The sequence below is a fragment of the Balaenoptera borealis genome (genome assembly GCF_965194805.1).
Source record: "Balaenoptera borealis genome assembly, chromosome: 6".
NCBI lineage: Eukaryota > Metazoa > Chordata > Mammalia > Artiodactyla > Balaenopteridae > Balaenoptera > Balaenoptera borealis.
In genome coordinates, this window is record NC_138863.1 from 23,877,677 (window position 1) to 23,893,125 (window position 15,449).

General features: G+C 38.7%; 1 pseudogene across 1 annotated transcript; it reads right to left on the minus strand.

Annotated features, from left to right (window-relative positions):
• Positions 1-8,728: 8,728 nt before the first annotated feature.
• Positions 8,729-9,966, minus strand: LOC309630926 (PC-esterase domain-containing protein 1B pseudogene; annotated as a pseudogene). The gene has a single exon. The product of its transcript is annotated as a PC-esterase domain-containing protein 1B pseudogene (transcript).
• Positions 9,967-15,449: the final 5,483 nt, after the last annotated feature.

The window sequence follows — 15,449 nt, forward strand, 5'->3', positions numbered from 1 at the left end:
GTGAGCCATTATTATATCTGTCTGGAAGGTCTCAGCATTGGCAATTTGATGTTCTTAAATGCCAGACAGTTTATAAAGAACTGGGAAAGTGATTTAATTTGCTAGGAAGGTATGTGACTATTACCACCTCTGAGGGAATCCCTTTCCCTCATTAGGCTTTCACAAATGCAAAATGCATCCACTGCTCAGATGCGCTGTGTGAAGATACTTGGAAGTTAGTCCTCTTAAGTTCTATGTCATTGTCTTAGGTCTCTCCATGCAGTCCTGCTCTTGCGGGGAGAGGGGAGTGGTAGGACTTTAGGAGTAGTCAGCAGGTGAAGAACTATTGATACTTCTTGTGAAATAAACATTCAAAAAGGTAAGATGAAATTGTTTCTTATTTTATATTTTTCCCAATTACATATGTGCCCAAGTAAAATTATAGTCCAACAGAACCTACAGAATTTTTCAGCAAGAAAACAACCTTAGAGATCATTAAGTCAAAAGCTAGGAGAAAGGAGGCTAACTGAAAAGCATCCCCTTTAGGAAGATAAGATGCTAATTTTTAGAGGCACTCAGCAGTTAGAAAATCAATTTTTCTTAACATTGAGAATTATTGAGTGGCTGGAAAAGCATCTTACTCTATGAAATATAGTCACTGTTTAGTGCCTTTCCATTTTATTTACTATTTAAAGCACACAACAGCTAGTTAACCAACTACTTATAAAATATATCTAATGTTTAGAGGCACTCAGTGTGGTTATAAAATGATTTTAAGGGTATACAAATATGGTACATTAACCACATTTCATGAACTATGGTTCTCTCTGGAAAAACAAAAACGTTTTCCTTGGCATCCTGCGGCATCTCATCCTAAAGTTTGTAAATGACCCATACTGTTCAAACCGGCTGCCTCACTAGCTTTTGATGCTAGCCACTTTAGAGCACACCCCAGAAAGATCAATACGACTCCTACATAAGTGATAGAGCACCGTGCACTCAAAGGCTGTTAGACTCTCTGATAAAGAACGGCTTGACAGATGCAGTGAAATTAAGCAGCGTTCACAAAACCCTAGTAAAGAGGTTGTAGGGCTGCAGTCTTTTCTCTGAGCATGGCGGATTGATGGGTGCACTGTGACACAAGATGCATTGAGATGAGACTCTGTCCCTGCCACATGTGTACATTAGAGAGTTTATGGCCTATGAAAAAGAGGGGAGAGTCTAACACAGGATGGGAAAAGAATGGAGGTTTTTTCAAAGAAACCTGCTACAGAGAATTATGACAAGGGAGATAGAAGGGGGCCCAGCGTAAACTTAACAGTTAGGGAATGTCCGACCATATTTATTTTTAGGCAATATCCTAATTCCCTGCAAACACTCTGCATCACAATGTGTCAGTCTCCCTCTTTCCTTATTGAAACTCCACAACATTGTTTATTGAGGAAATGTGATAGAAATGTTGTTTTAATTTCCTGCTCATGTAATAAAACCAAATGTGTGATGATATTCACTTTGTCTTGTTTACTTTGCTATGCTGCAGCATGCAGCCTGGCAGAAGGGCTTCTAACACGAGATGATGTCCACACTTAAGCTGGGGAAAGGATGCAAAGACAGAGATTGAAGGCAGGCAGGTGTAAATCCATACTTTGTCTCATCATATAGGTAGGAGTATTTCTAGCAAGGGTAACCAGTAGTAAAATTCTAACAAGGATAGTTGATGGGGAAGTATACCAATTTTCTCACCAAAAGTTAAAAAAAATGCATAAACTATGAAAGAAGGCGATAACAATAAAGAATTAAAACAGACACAAGAAAACTGTGAGAGATTGTTTGGTGAGGACTCTAGCTTACACTGCAGTATGCTTCAGTTCTCTGAGCCCTTCCAAAGTGTGCTAGACTGGACTTCTGGTTTCTGGTCCAGCATGTAAGGAGTTTGGAAGTCATCACTCCATTCTAACAGGCAAAAAGCTGAATAGACTGAAAATCAACAAATCTTCTTAGATCTGTCACAGAATTGAGCTTACAAAGCAAATCACTTTCTCCAAAACTGGAGAGACAGACAGATACACAGAATCACAATTTACTGGAGTAGAAACCCACAAGAAGAAACCTTTGTGGGAATCAGTACTCGAATAGGAAAACCTAAACAAAATTCACAAATTGCTGGGAGCTTAGTATGGACAAATCTGAAATCTAAAAACTCCAGGGGAGTCCAGTTTTAGGGGAGTCCCACACTTTTGTGAGTTTTACCCCAAGGAGGCTCTCACAGTGAAGATGAGAGAAAATTTCTCTCATGATTCTGGCAAAAGGATGGGCAAAGTAGCAATACTGAAATATGTCCAGGGCATTCTGTCCTTAACAAGGTCTGCCCTTAAGAGAAACTATTTTACCAGAGCCTAATCTACTGGGCTTTTTTGCCAGAGCCTAACCAACCTGGCAGAAGGGAACTATCCAACTCCAGCCCCCTCTAGTCAACCTGTCCCATCTAAGTGGGGGAAACTGAAAAGCATTCATGAAGGTCACAGTCCAGGGGCTCAGGCTCACTGAAAGATGGAGACTTAATCATAGGACTATAGAATGCTTCCTGCCCCCATCCCCACCCTACCACCATATCACTAAAGGCTTATTAATCCTAGTTATTTTACCCAGTACATCATGTCCAGCTTTCAACAAAAACATTTCAAGCATACTAAAAGGCAAAAACCACAGTTTAAAAATACAGGAAGCAACCACATAGCACAGGGAGATCAGCTCGGTGCTTTGTGACCACCTAGAGGGGTGGGATAGGGAGGGTGGGAGGGAGACGCAAGAGGGAGGAGATATGGGGATATATGTATATGTACAGCTGATTCACTTTGTTATAAAGCAGAAACTGACACACCATTGTAAAGCAGTTATACTCCAATAAAGATGTTTAAAAAAAAAAAAAACACAGAGCAAGCATCAGAACCAGATCAGATATGGTAGAGTTGTTAGAAGTACCAGACTAGGAATTTAAAACAACTATGATTAATGTGCTAAAGGCTCTAAAGGAAAAAGCAGACAACATGCAAGAACAGATGGGTAATGTAAGCAGAGAGACAGAAATTCTAAGACAGAATAAAAAAGAATTGTAGATATAAAAAAATGCTGTAACAGAAATGAAGAATGCCTTTGATGAGCCCATTAGCAGAATGACATGGCTGAGGGAAGAATCAGTGAGCTTGAAGATATGTCCATAGAAATTCCAGAACTAAAAAGCAAAGAGAAAAAAGGCTGAAAACAATATAACAAAATATCCAAGAACAGTAGAACAATTACAAAAGATTTAACATAGGCATAATGGGAATACCAGAGGAGAAGAAAAAAAGGAACCAAAGAAACATCTGAAGCAATAAAGGCCGAGAATTTCTGCAAATTAATTCCAGACACTAAACCACATATCCAGGAAGCTCCGATAACATCAAGCAGGATAAATGTAAAAAAAAAAAAAAAAAACCTACATCTAGGCATATCATATTTAAACTGCAGAAAATCAAAGATAAAGAAAAAAATCTTAAAAGAAGCCAGAGGAAGCACCTTACCTATAGAGGAGCAAGGATAAAAATTACATCAAACTTCTCCTCAGAAATCATGCAAACAAGAAGAGAGTGAAGTGAAATATATAAAGTTTAGAGAGAGAAAAACAAGGAAACACTAACCTAGAGTTTTGTATCCTATGAAATTATCCTTCAAAGTGCAGGAGACATACTCACTCATACTTTTCTCAGACAAAAATTGAAGGAATTTGTTGGCAGCAGGGACTTACTTTGCAAGAAATGTTAAAAAAGGAGTTTTCTAGAGAAAAGGAAAATAACATGTCAGAAACTCAATCTGTATAAAGAAAAGAAGAGCATTAGGGAAAGGATGTGTGAAAGTAAAATAAAAACTTTTATTTTTTATTCATGATTGATTTAACCTGTAACAGTTTGTTTAAAATAATAATAGCAACAAGGTCTTCGACGTATGGATAACCTTGCTGTACCCATGAAGCAATATAGGTTTATTTGAAAGTAAAGTTGGATAAGTTGTAATGTATACTGAAAACTCTAGAGCAGCCACTTAAAAAGGTTAAAAACTGAAATAATAATTGATATGCTAAAAAAGAAGAAAAAATAGAATCATAAAAATGCTTGATTAAAACCATGAAAGACAGGAAAAGAGTGGAAGACAAAAGCAAGAACAAAGAACAAGGGCAACAAATAGAAAACAGTTACAAATTGGGAAGATATTAATCAAAGTATATCAATAATCACATTAAAAGTCAATGCGCTAAATAAACCAATTAAAAGACCAATTAATAGATTGTCAGAGTGGATCAAAAGACCCAACTCTATGTCATAGATAAGAAACCTGGTTTAAATATAAAGACACACGTAGATTAAAAGTTAAGGGATGGAGAAAGATATATCATGCTAACACTAGATGAGGCAAGCTGATGTCAAAGCAAGGAAAATTATCAGTGATAAAGAAGGGCACTGCATAATGATAAAGAGTCAATTCTCTAAGAAGTCATGACAATCTTTATTAGATAGGCACTTAACAAGAGAGCATCAAAATACAGGAGGCAAAAACTGGTAGAACTGCAAGAAGAAACAGATGAATCCACCATCATAGTTGGAAACTTCAAGACCTTCTATCAGTAATGGACAGATCCAGCAAGCAGAAACTAAGTATACCATAGTTGAACTCCACAGAACCATAAAATAACTGAATATAAATGCCATGTACAGAATACTTCATTCAACAAGAGCAGAATAAACATTCTTATTAAGCTCACATGGAACATTCACCAAGATAGACCACATTCTGACCCATAAAAATACACCTTAACAAATTCGAAAGGATAGAAAGCATACAACGTCTGCTCTCAGACTATAGTGGAATTATTCTAGAAATCAATTACAGAAAGATAGCTGAAAAATCCCCAAATAGTTGGAGATTAAACAGCACATTACTAAATAATACATGGCTCAAAGAACAAATCTCAAGAGAAATTTTAAAATATTTTAACTAAATGAAAATGAAAATACAATTTATCAAAATTTGGGGGATGCAGTGAAAACAGTGCTTAAAGTGAAATTTATAGCATTGATTGCAAGTATTAAAAAAGAAGAAAGATCTAATAATCAATAATCGAGGCTTTTACCTTAGAGAACTAGAAAAATAAAAGGAAATTAAATCTAAATGAGAAATAATAAAAATAAATAATAAAATAATAAAAAATAAAATAAAAATTAGAGCAAAAATCAAAGAAATTGAAAATAGAAAATCCATATAGAAAATCAATGGAACCAAAAGCTGGTTCTTTGAAAAGATCAACAATAGCCTGGAAAACTAAAAGAAGAGAGAGGACAAAAATTACTAATAACAAAAATGAAAGGGGGGCATCACTACAGACCTCATGGACATTAAAAGAATTAGAATAATTAAGGAACATTATGAACAACTCTACACCCACAAATTTGTTAATCTAGATGAAATGGACCAATTTCTTGAAAGATGCAATCTGTCAACATTCACAGAAGACAAAATAGACAATCTGAATAGGCCTAGATTTATAAAAGAAATTGAGTCAATAATTAATAACCTTCCAAAACAGAAAGCACCAGGCCCAGATGAGATCACTGGTGAATTCTACCAAACGTTTAGGGAAGAAATTATACTCGTTGTCTAGAATTTCTTCTGGAAGATAGAAGTAGATGGCCTCATTCTATAAGGCCAGCATTCCTCTAATACCAAACCAGACAAAAACATTACAATAATAGAAAATTAGAGACAAATATCTTCCAAGAATATAGATGCAATAATCCTCAACAAAATATTAGCAAATCAAATTGACAATGTATAAAAAGAATTTTACACTATGACCAAGTGGGATTTATTCTAGATGCAAAGCTGGTTCAACATCCAAAAATCAAATTAACATAATCCATCACATCAACAAGAAGAAAAATCACATAATCATATTAGTAGATGTGGAGAACGCCTTTTACAAAATCCAGTCCCATTCATGATGAAAACTTAGCAAACCAGAAGTTGAGGAGACCATCCTCAACTTAATTAAAAACATACACAAAAATCTACAGTTAACATCTTACTTAATGTTGAGAAACTATAAGCTTTCTCCCCAAGATCAGGAGAAAGGCAAGGATATCCCCTCTAGCCACTCCTTTTCAACATCATACTGGAAGTCCTAGCTTATGCTACAAAACAAGAAAAGGAAATATATCATATACAAATTGGGAAGGAAGAAATAAACTGTACTTGTTAACAGATGACATAACTGTCTGTAGAAAATCTGAGAGAATCAAAAAAAATACTCCTGGAACCAAGAAGCAATTATAGTAAGGTTGTAGGATATAAGATAAATATACAAAAGTCAATTGCTTTCTTATATACGGGCAATAAAAAATTGTAACTTGAAATAAAAAACGCAATGCCATTCACATTAACACCCCCTAAATGACATAGTATAAACATAAAAAAATATGTACAAGATATTTACAGGAGGAAAACTATGAAATCTTGATGAAAGAAATCAAAGAACTAAATAAATGGAGAGATATTCCACATTCATGGATAGGAAGACAGACTACTGTCAAGATATCAATTCTTCCCAACCTGATATAGATTCATTGTAATCCTAATGAAAATCCCAGCAAGCTATTTGTGGCTACTGAAAAACTGATTCTAAAGTTTACATAAAAAGACAAAAGAATAAGAATAGCCAATACAACATTAAAGGAGAAAAAAAAGTTGGAGGACAGACACTTCAGGCAACAAATGGTGTGAGAAGAACTGGATCCACATGCAAAAAAAATGAATCCAGACACAGACTTTATACACTTCACAAATATTAACTCAAAATGGATCGTAGACCTAACTGTAAAATGCAAAACTAAAACACTCCTAGAACATAACACAAGAGAAAATCTAGATGACCTTGGGTTTGGTGATAAATTTTTAGATACAACACAAACGGCACAATCCATGAAAGAAACTGATATGTTGGACTTCCTCAAAATTAAAAACTTCTCCTCTGCAACAGACACCACCAAGAGAATGAGAAGATAAGCCACAGACTGGGAGCTACTTCTAAAAGACATATGATTAAATACTGTTATCCAAAATATACAAAGAAATCTTAAGACTCAATAAGAAACAACTGGTTAAAAATGCACACTTCATCAAAGAATATATACAGATGGCAAATAAGCTTATGAAAAGATGCTCAATATAATGTCCTTAGGGAAGTGCAGACTGAAACAACAAGATACCTTGTGCTTATTAGAATGGTGAAAATCCAAAACACTGACAACACCAAATGTTGGCGAGGATGTAGAACAACAGGAACTCTTATTAGTTGCTGATGGGATGCAAAATGGTAGAGTCATTTTGGAAGGTAGTTTGGCATTTTCTTACAAAACTAAACATACTCTCACCATATGATCCACCAACTGCATTCCTTGATATTTACTCAAAGGAGTTGAAAACCTATATCCACACAAAAACCTGCACATGAATGTTTAAAGCAGCTTTATTCGTAACTTCCAAAACTTGGCAGCAACTAAGATGTCCTTCAGCAGGTGACTGGATAAACAGTGGTACATTCAGACAACAGAATACTTTTCACCACTAAAAACAACTGAGCTATCAAGCCATGAAAGGACATGGAAGAACCTTAAAGGCAAATTACTGAGTAAAAGAAGCCAATCTAAAAAGGCTACTTACTGTATGATTCAAACTATATAACATTCTAGGAAACACAAAACTCTGGAGACCATTACGGATGGGTGGTTGCGAGGGGTTGGATGGCGGAGGAATGAAGAAGAGGAGCAGACAGGAATTTTAGGGCAATAAAACTATTCTCTATGATACTATACATGTCATTGTACATCCGTCAAAAACCATAGAATGTACAACACCAACAGTGAACCCTAACGTGAAAAATGGACTTTGGGTGAAATGATGCATCAGTGTAGTTTCACTGAAGGTAAACAAATGTACAACTTTGGTGTGGGATATTGATACTGGGGGAGGCTGTGTATGGGAAGCATATGAGAACTCTCTACTTTCCTCTCAATTTTGCTATGAATCTACAATTGCTCTAAAAAAATGAAGTCTATTTTTAAAAATATGCTAGGTATTTGATGAGCTCAAGAGTAGAAAATATGTCTCTAACAGAAAATAAAAACTCTTGTGTTAGTAAATGGAATACATTTTTAAGGATAAATATTATGTTGAAGCACAAATAAATTTAATTAAGGAATGTGCAAGACAATTTGTAGTGAAAGCTTTGGGGAGTAAGTTCTATAAATGTATGTAAAAACTAATGGTGATACTGAAGTCACTAGAAACGTTTTGGTAAGTGTTAAGGTTCAAAATTTTTCCCTTTTTCTTTTCAGGAAAAATGTCTAGGGAGAATACTGTCGGAAGACTTATATTTAGGCAAGGCTTAACCGTGTGTGTACTTTTTCATTTAGAGCTCATTTCTGCACAAACGTTAAGAGGAGAATGGTGTGATGGTCTGGGTTCTTGCCCCCTCACCAAGAAGTGGGATGAAGGCTCTGGCAAAGAAGAATGTGTGAGGTTGCTGATGGGTGAAAGTAAGAGGGTGAAGGAGTCCTCACCATCGCAGGGTTGCTGAAGGCCACGCCTGAGTGAGAGAAGTCGGGCAGTCTGTCCAGCCTATTGACTACGTTGGGAAGCAGCCCAGGTCCAGGTCTGGCTACTGGGGTCTTACCTCTGGGTGTGCTTGGGTCCGTCTGTTGGTGCGCCTTCGCTGGCGTCTGCGTGGCCCGCTGGGGCACCGGGGAGGGTAGGGAGGCGACCTTCTGCTCCGATGTTGGGTAGAGGTTCTAAGAATCGGCCCAGACGTGTCTCCCGGCCAATCATCGAGTTTGCTTCGCCAGTGTGTATCTGACCTGGCGTGCTGAAGAATCACTGGAGAATTGCCCGCGCTGTGAAGATGGGTGGTAGGGCACACAGGTGCCTTGGCGGTAGGGCTGGAACGGAGGTCGCGCCCGGGTAAAGGGTTCCGAAGGTCGCCGCGGAGGCATGCGGACGTGGCTGGGAACCAGGACAAGGGCTGTTCGCCCGGGTCACCTCTGCTGTCCTGGGGCTGCCTACCATCCACCGGGCCTGGAAGTCCCCTGGTGGGACCATCCCTGATCCACCTGCCCACGGGGTGGCGGCAGGGGCGGTCCACGTCCCAGGCGTCGGCCAGACGCGCCAGCAGCAGCTGAGAGAGGTGGCAATGTGCGCGCCTGTCCCAGTGCACGGCGTCTCGCTGCCGGTGCTGTCCCGCATGCCGGAAGTGGAAATGCAGGTCCAGCATGTCAAAGCCGTACCTGCTGGCCTCCGCCGAGCTGTAGAAGTTGGCCTCTATCACTTCTTCCCGCAGGCGCGCACCTCGGAATAGGTCCTCCGGCAGGAGGAAGCCCCGGAGACGACCTCCGCCACCGGTAGGGCCGTGTTCCACACCAGGAGGCAGGCCTCGGGCAGCACTTTGTCCAGGCGCCCGAACAGGCTCTCTAAGCCCTCCAGGTAACTCCTCGGGAAATCCTGGCCGTACCTGGAGAGGTCCCAGAGGCAGGAGTTCATGACCACCACGTGCGCGGTGTGCTCGCCCCGCCGCAGGTGTTCCAGGACGTCTTTACGTACGGGGAGTACGCATGCGTGAGGACGTAGAAACGCACCAGGTGGTGGCCGGAGCAGAACCGGCGGACGTCGCGGCAGTGCGTGCAGCTGTGCAGGCGTTCCCACCTGCCGCCCTCCCGCGGCACATCGCGCTTGAAGCTCAGCTCGCCCTTGGCCTTCAGTCGGCTGGAAGAGAGCAGGCAGTCCTTCTGCAGCAGGAGCACCAGGTCCTTGTACACGGCCCTCTGCATGGGGTTCCCCATGACGACCACAAACTTGTTGCGCAGCAGCTGCCGGACTTCGCAAGCCCGCAGGTGGGCCATGGTGGGGGAGGGCAGGCGGGAGGCCTAGCTCCTGCCTTTCCTCGGGCAGGTCGGAGGAGAGCTCTGGGGAAGGGCAGAAGTGCACGGGAAAGAGAGGGCGGTGCGCAGTTGGGCGCGGGCGTTACTGCCCGCGCGGGGGTCCCGGGCAGCGAGGAGAAAGGAGGCAGCGCGTTGGCGCCCTGAAGTCCGCCTCAGCCAAAACTGACTTTGGCCCGGGATGTGACCTCTGACCCGCGGAGGCGCCTGGGCGGGGCCCAGGCTCCACTTGGCGGAGGCGAGGCGCAGGACCCCCGCGGGAACCTGCCCCGCTCAGCTGCAGTGAGTGTTCTCTTTCAACGGATCCGTGCCTGCTTTCTAATATCTCGGGCTTGGACTGCTATTACGCTGCACTTCTGGGCACATCCAGTCCACTGTCCCTTCTTTGTTTTACCAGTATCTCAATAATGGGGCGCATCTGGGATTGCCTCTTTTTGCCCCTGGCTCTTGCTTCCTGTGTGCGTTCCCACCTCTACTTGAGAATTTCTTTATTGCTGGCTTGGTTCGCCTTTTGTACTGCCACCTCCTTTGCTAGAGGCATTTGGGGAATGTCTCCACTAGGGGAGAGACGCCATTCCCAGCGGGAGAAATCTCGCTGGGGACTGATCTACAGCCAGGATTTACAAGCAATGATTGGCAGAATACTCGGGTCTAGTGCAAATAGTAGAGGGTTCAACTCTCATTTTTTTCTTTTAATTAAACTACTTATTGTCACCTCATTGTGGATTCTCATGCACTTGTAAGAAATAATACAGAGAGATTTTCGTATACCCTTTACCCACTTTCCCCCATGGGTAACTCCTCCTGCGCCATTCCCCTAATGCCTGGTAATTGCTAAACTGTCCCGCATTTCGAGAATTCTATATAAATAGATTGTACAGAATATAACTCTGGGGAATTAACTTTTTCCCTCGACTTCATTCTCTGGTGTTCATCCACTGTGTCCACTTTATAAACCCTATACTGTTTTCTTCATTAGAAAATTAGTTTTCCAGTGGTACAAATGTGTCAATACTCTGTTCCCTTTTTATTCGCTGAGTACTAGTCTGTGATATGGACATACTACAGGCACAGTCACTTTAACCATTCACCCGAAAGGATGTTGGGTTGTTTCCAGTTTTTGGCTATTACAAATCATGCTGCTGCGAACATTACTGTACAGGATTTTGTGAGAACCTAGATTTTCATTTCTCTGGGATGAGCCCTGAACTGTGATTGCTGGTTTGTGTGATGGGTGCAAATTTAGTGCTTTCAGAAATGCCCAGACTGCTTTCCAAAGTGGCTGTACCATTCCACATTCCCAGGAGCAATGAATGAGTGGCCAGTTTCCTTCTTTAGGATGTAGATATGAACATCCTGGGTATGACCTTTCTGGTTGCATGAACCCTGGTCTCTTCTGCACTTGGATATGGATATACGCTTGAAGTTGTATAATGCAGGCCTCCTTCATCTTTAAGCATGGATGTGAGCTTCTAGCCAGTGCAACCTGAGCCTCTTCATCCTTGATTAGGGATGTGGGCTTCCTGCTGAATAAATCCTCTCCCTCTAGATCCTTGGCTGGGGATGCAAACTTCCCAGACCTATTTTTAACCTTTTTTTTTTAAAACAGGTTAATAAACAATCCCCTCTTAAAATATACCTATGATAGTCATATTTATCAGCCATGAAGACTTTCATGTGAAATAGCTTATTTTGGAGCCTCTATACTTCTTATTTTATATATATATATATATATATATATATATATATATATATATATATGGCAAGAAATCACCTGGTTTGGTAATTTCTCCTCATATTTTACAGAATTATCAGTGGGATCTTCAAAGTCTTTTACCTTCACTACAAACAAAAGTATAGTTTACATTGGTTTAGCAATTTACTTTTGAACCCCTAAAACCAATACTTTTTTTTCACTGCCAAGAAAGCAAATAGAAATTATTCAGTACTGCATATAAGAATTAACTGAAATTTTGTGTTATTTTATAAAAACAAAGTGGTTATTTCTATATTGCATTTTAAATATGATAACTACATAATGGAACTAAAGTCAATTTAGAATAACTTACATAATCACCTTCTGTTAATATTGCTATTACTTCATGGACATGCTACCCTTTCTTTGGGAGAGATTTTCCCACTTTCAGCATAAAATGGAGAAAAAAACTTTTAAACCAAGTTTTGGTGATATCTTAAAAAGGCCCTTATACTACATCTTAAAAACACATATGTATGGCTAAAGAAGTATTATATTTATTAGAATATCACTGTAGCTTTTATATGCCCAAATACTAATTACAGGAAACTAAATTTTTAATCTAATAAAATTAGAGGAAAGAGATCAGTCTCGTTTTTTTCTTAAGGAGCTATTTTTTGTTGTTGTTGTAAATATAAAGAGCTTGTCTGTCTTCAGAGCACAAGTGAAATAAATATTGTCATTTAGCCAGTTAAATTTTTAAGAAGAGTTTTCATCTACTTGTTTATTCACATTGATTTTTTAAAAAATTCAGCTAATTGACAGGTTTGCACTTCCTTTTGTGTTGTATAAATACAACCTTGAAAGACATTGCTTTGTGTTGTATTCCCTACCAGAAGTACAGAAAAATTTCAGTTTAGCACCAGTGAATGTTAAAGCAGTTAGAAAAGATGTGAACATTTACTTTCTTTAACTCATTTTCCAATATGACCATTTTTCAACTGTTATTTTTCCAATGCCTAAGATTCTTTATCAGTAATATAAAAATCTGAAACATGTTCAGTTTGAAGTATTACACCATCACATAGCTTATTTTATAATATTTTACTTTTTAGTGTTCTTTGAAATTACAAATATAATAGATGACCTTAAAAACTTTTAAATAGAGAAGTAAAATATATATTCAAAGTCTTTTCTTTACTCCTACACATTCTCAAAAATTTATTATGTGTTGATTCAGACCTCTTTTTATACCTTGACAAAAATATGTTTAGATATGTATATATACGTTTTGTTACATAAAATTTGTCATTCTCCATATTATTCTGTAACTTACTTTTTCATGTAACTTTTTCATGTAACATTATATAATAAGCATCTTACTTTAGACCAAGTTCTCTAGAAAACAAAGAAAAAGCTGATGTGCCAATTTATTAGCAAGTGTATTCACAGAGGAGTAAGAATGAGGGAAGAAAGGAGAACAGACATGATGGGATGCATCACTGGACTGGCCACTGTGGCCACTGTGGGTGTCAGTTGCAACTCATAGTGTGATCTCACGGGATCATCTTTCCAAAGATTGTATAAACTTCTCCGTTTCAGGACAGCTTTCCTCAGGATGAGAGGAGAAAAATGTATCTTCCAGTTCATATCTCCCGTAGGTCAAAAGTTCATTCACTGCCTAGGGCATTCATTCCCCCCGACAATTCCAGATTGCCCGTGTGTGAGCACCAAATGGATCCCCTAGCCACTCAGAATTCAGCAGCCAGTCCACTAATGCATCAGAGCTCTTCTCCCCTCTACTTAGGGAACTTGGGGCCATAGTTTCTCTGCTATAGTTTTTCCAATGGTCAGATCCTGTCTGCTATTTCTCTTCTAGTATTTTCTTAAACTGTCATCAGGATTTCTGTTTTGTATTCCAGTACTGCTAATTAAATTTTTTTTTTTAATTTCAGTGTTACCATGAGTAAGAGGAAAGTAAATTGTTCTTGTTCTTGAGCTGAATTCCATCCACTTAACTTTTTCATTCTGGAAATAGGTATATGATCTTGTACAATTAACTTCACCTTGCTAAGATGTTTCTGTTAAGATGGTATTGGTGGCAGGAAAAGTTAAGGTAATTTTCACCTCATTACATTGTCTGACTCTATGCATCTATGATTAGAAAGTTAAACCAACAACTTGTTAGCATATTATGTTAACAGAAAATTATTTCTTATCCTAGTGGTCTTTTCAACCTTCTGATCCTCCAAATACCTCCCTGTCCTTCAGTTATATGAATACACTAGTTTAAAAAGAAAGAAAGAAAAAGAAAAAAAATAAAGGTCATAGGCTATTTTGCATGTGGGTATGTGTGTGTGTGTGCATGTGCATGTGTGTGTGTCTATTTTGGGTCTGTAATCCAATTGTTTTGTCTTCCTCTTAGCTTTGAAGCTTGGGGTATGACACTGCTTTATTTTCTTACTTCCCTTTGTCCAATAGTAGATTGGATTAGATGTTGGCATCAAAGTATCATGGAATAAAAATTTCCAATTAAATATCAATAAATTTCATTTATTAACTAAATAAAAGAAATGACATAGATAAAGAGGAGATAAAACTTTCTTGAGATGGGCAAGAGGCACAGATAAATAAATGTTTGTGCTCCCTCCTCAAAGAAATAAAAATCTGAGATTAGAAAGACAGGCCTGAGCCCAAATATTACAAAGCATTGGTTGGTGGGGAAAAAGAATTGTACTGTATCCTAGATGGATGAAGATACCCACATCATGGTTCTAAATGAAATTATAAGTATTGGGCACATCCTGCTCTTAAATTACACTATGATAGGTTTACTACTAAATTCTTATGAGTTTAAAAGTTAAAGTTATTCTGGGTTTAGGAGTTAAAGAGTAAACCAGAGGGACGGTAATTAGTGTAAAGAAGAAAAATGATAAGAGCCTGAAGAAGACACCAGGATTGAAGATTTAGAGAAATTTAGTATGATAAAGACATGAGCTTATTAGCCAGGGAGGCCTTTACTGACCATCTTATCCTTATCTCCTTCTCTTACTCCATCACCGGAGCTTCTGACTCTGCTTTATTTTTTTTTCACATTTACCACTACTGCCTGACATTTGATTAATGATTTATTTATTATCTACCTATCCCATCATAATTTAAGCTCCATGAGAAATGGCTTGTTTCTGTTTGTTGTTGTATCCTCAGTTCTTAAGACCGTGTTGGAATGCGGCTGGTTCTCAATAAATACTTATTGAATGAAAGAAAGAATGAACTATGGAAGCTCAGTATTGGAAGCAATCTTTAAAAACTACTTTAAACACTATTGAATGCTGGAATTGCCTAAATAACACGCCTGATAAAGAATCATCTAGACTATGTCCTATGTTATTCATGTTTAGTTATCGGGAACCTTATGCTTTCCATGGCAGTCTATTTTGTTCCCAGGAAGTGGGACTGTTAAAAATGCCTCTCTCTGATTTTTAAAAATGATACTGTTTTATTTCTTGATTTAGTAAAGGATGATGATAATTATTTTTCCATATGGCAGTCTTTAATATATTTGGATATAGTTTGTATACCATTACTCTCCAGAGTGGTCTCTTATTATAGGCTACAAATCTCTTCAATTATTACTACTAAGGAATAATTTCTATTCTGTGTTAGTATTTGGCTTTCTTCAAATAGGCGTAATGACAAATAAGAAAGAGCATTCAGAAGTATGTAACTGTGGCCTAGCAAGAATTTCTTTATAT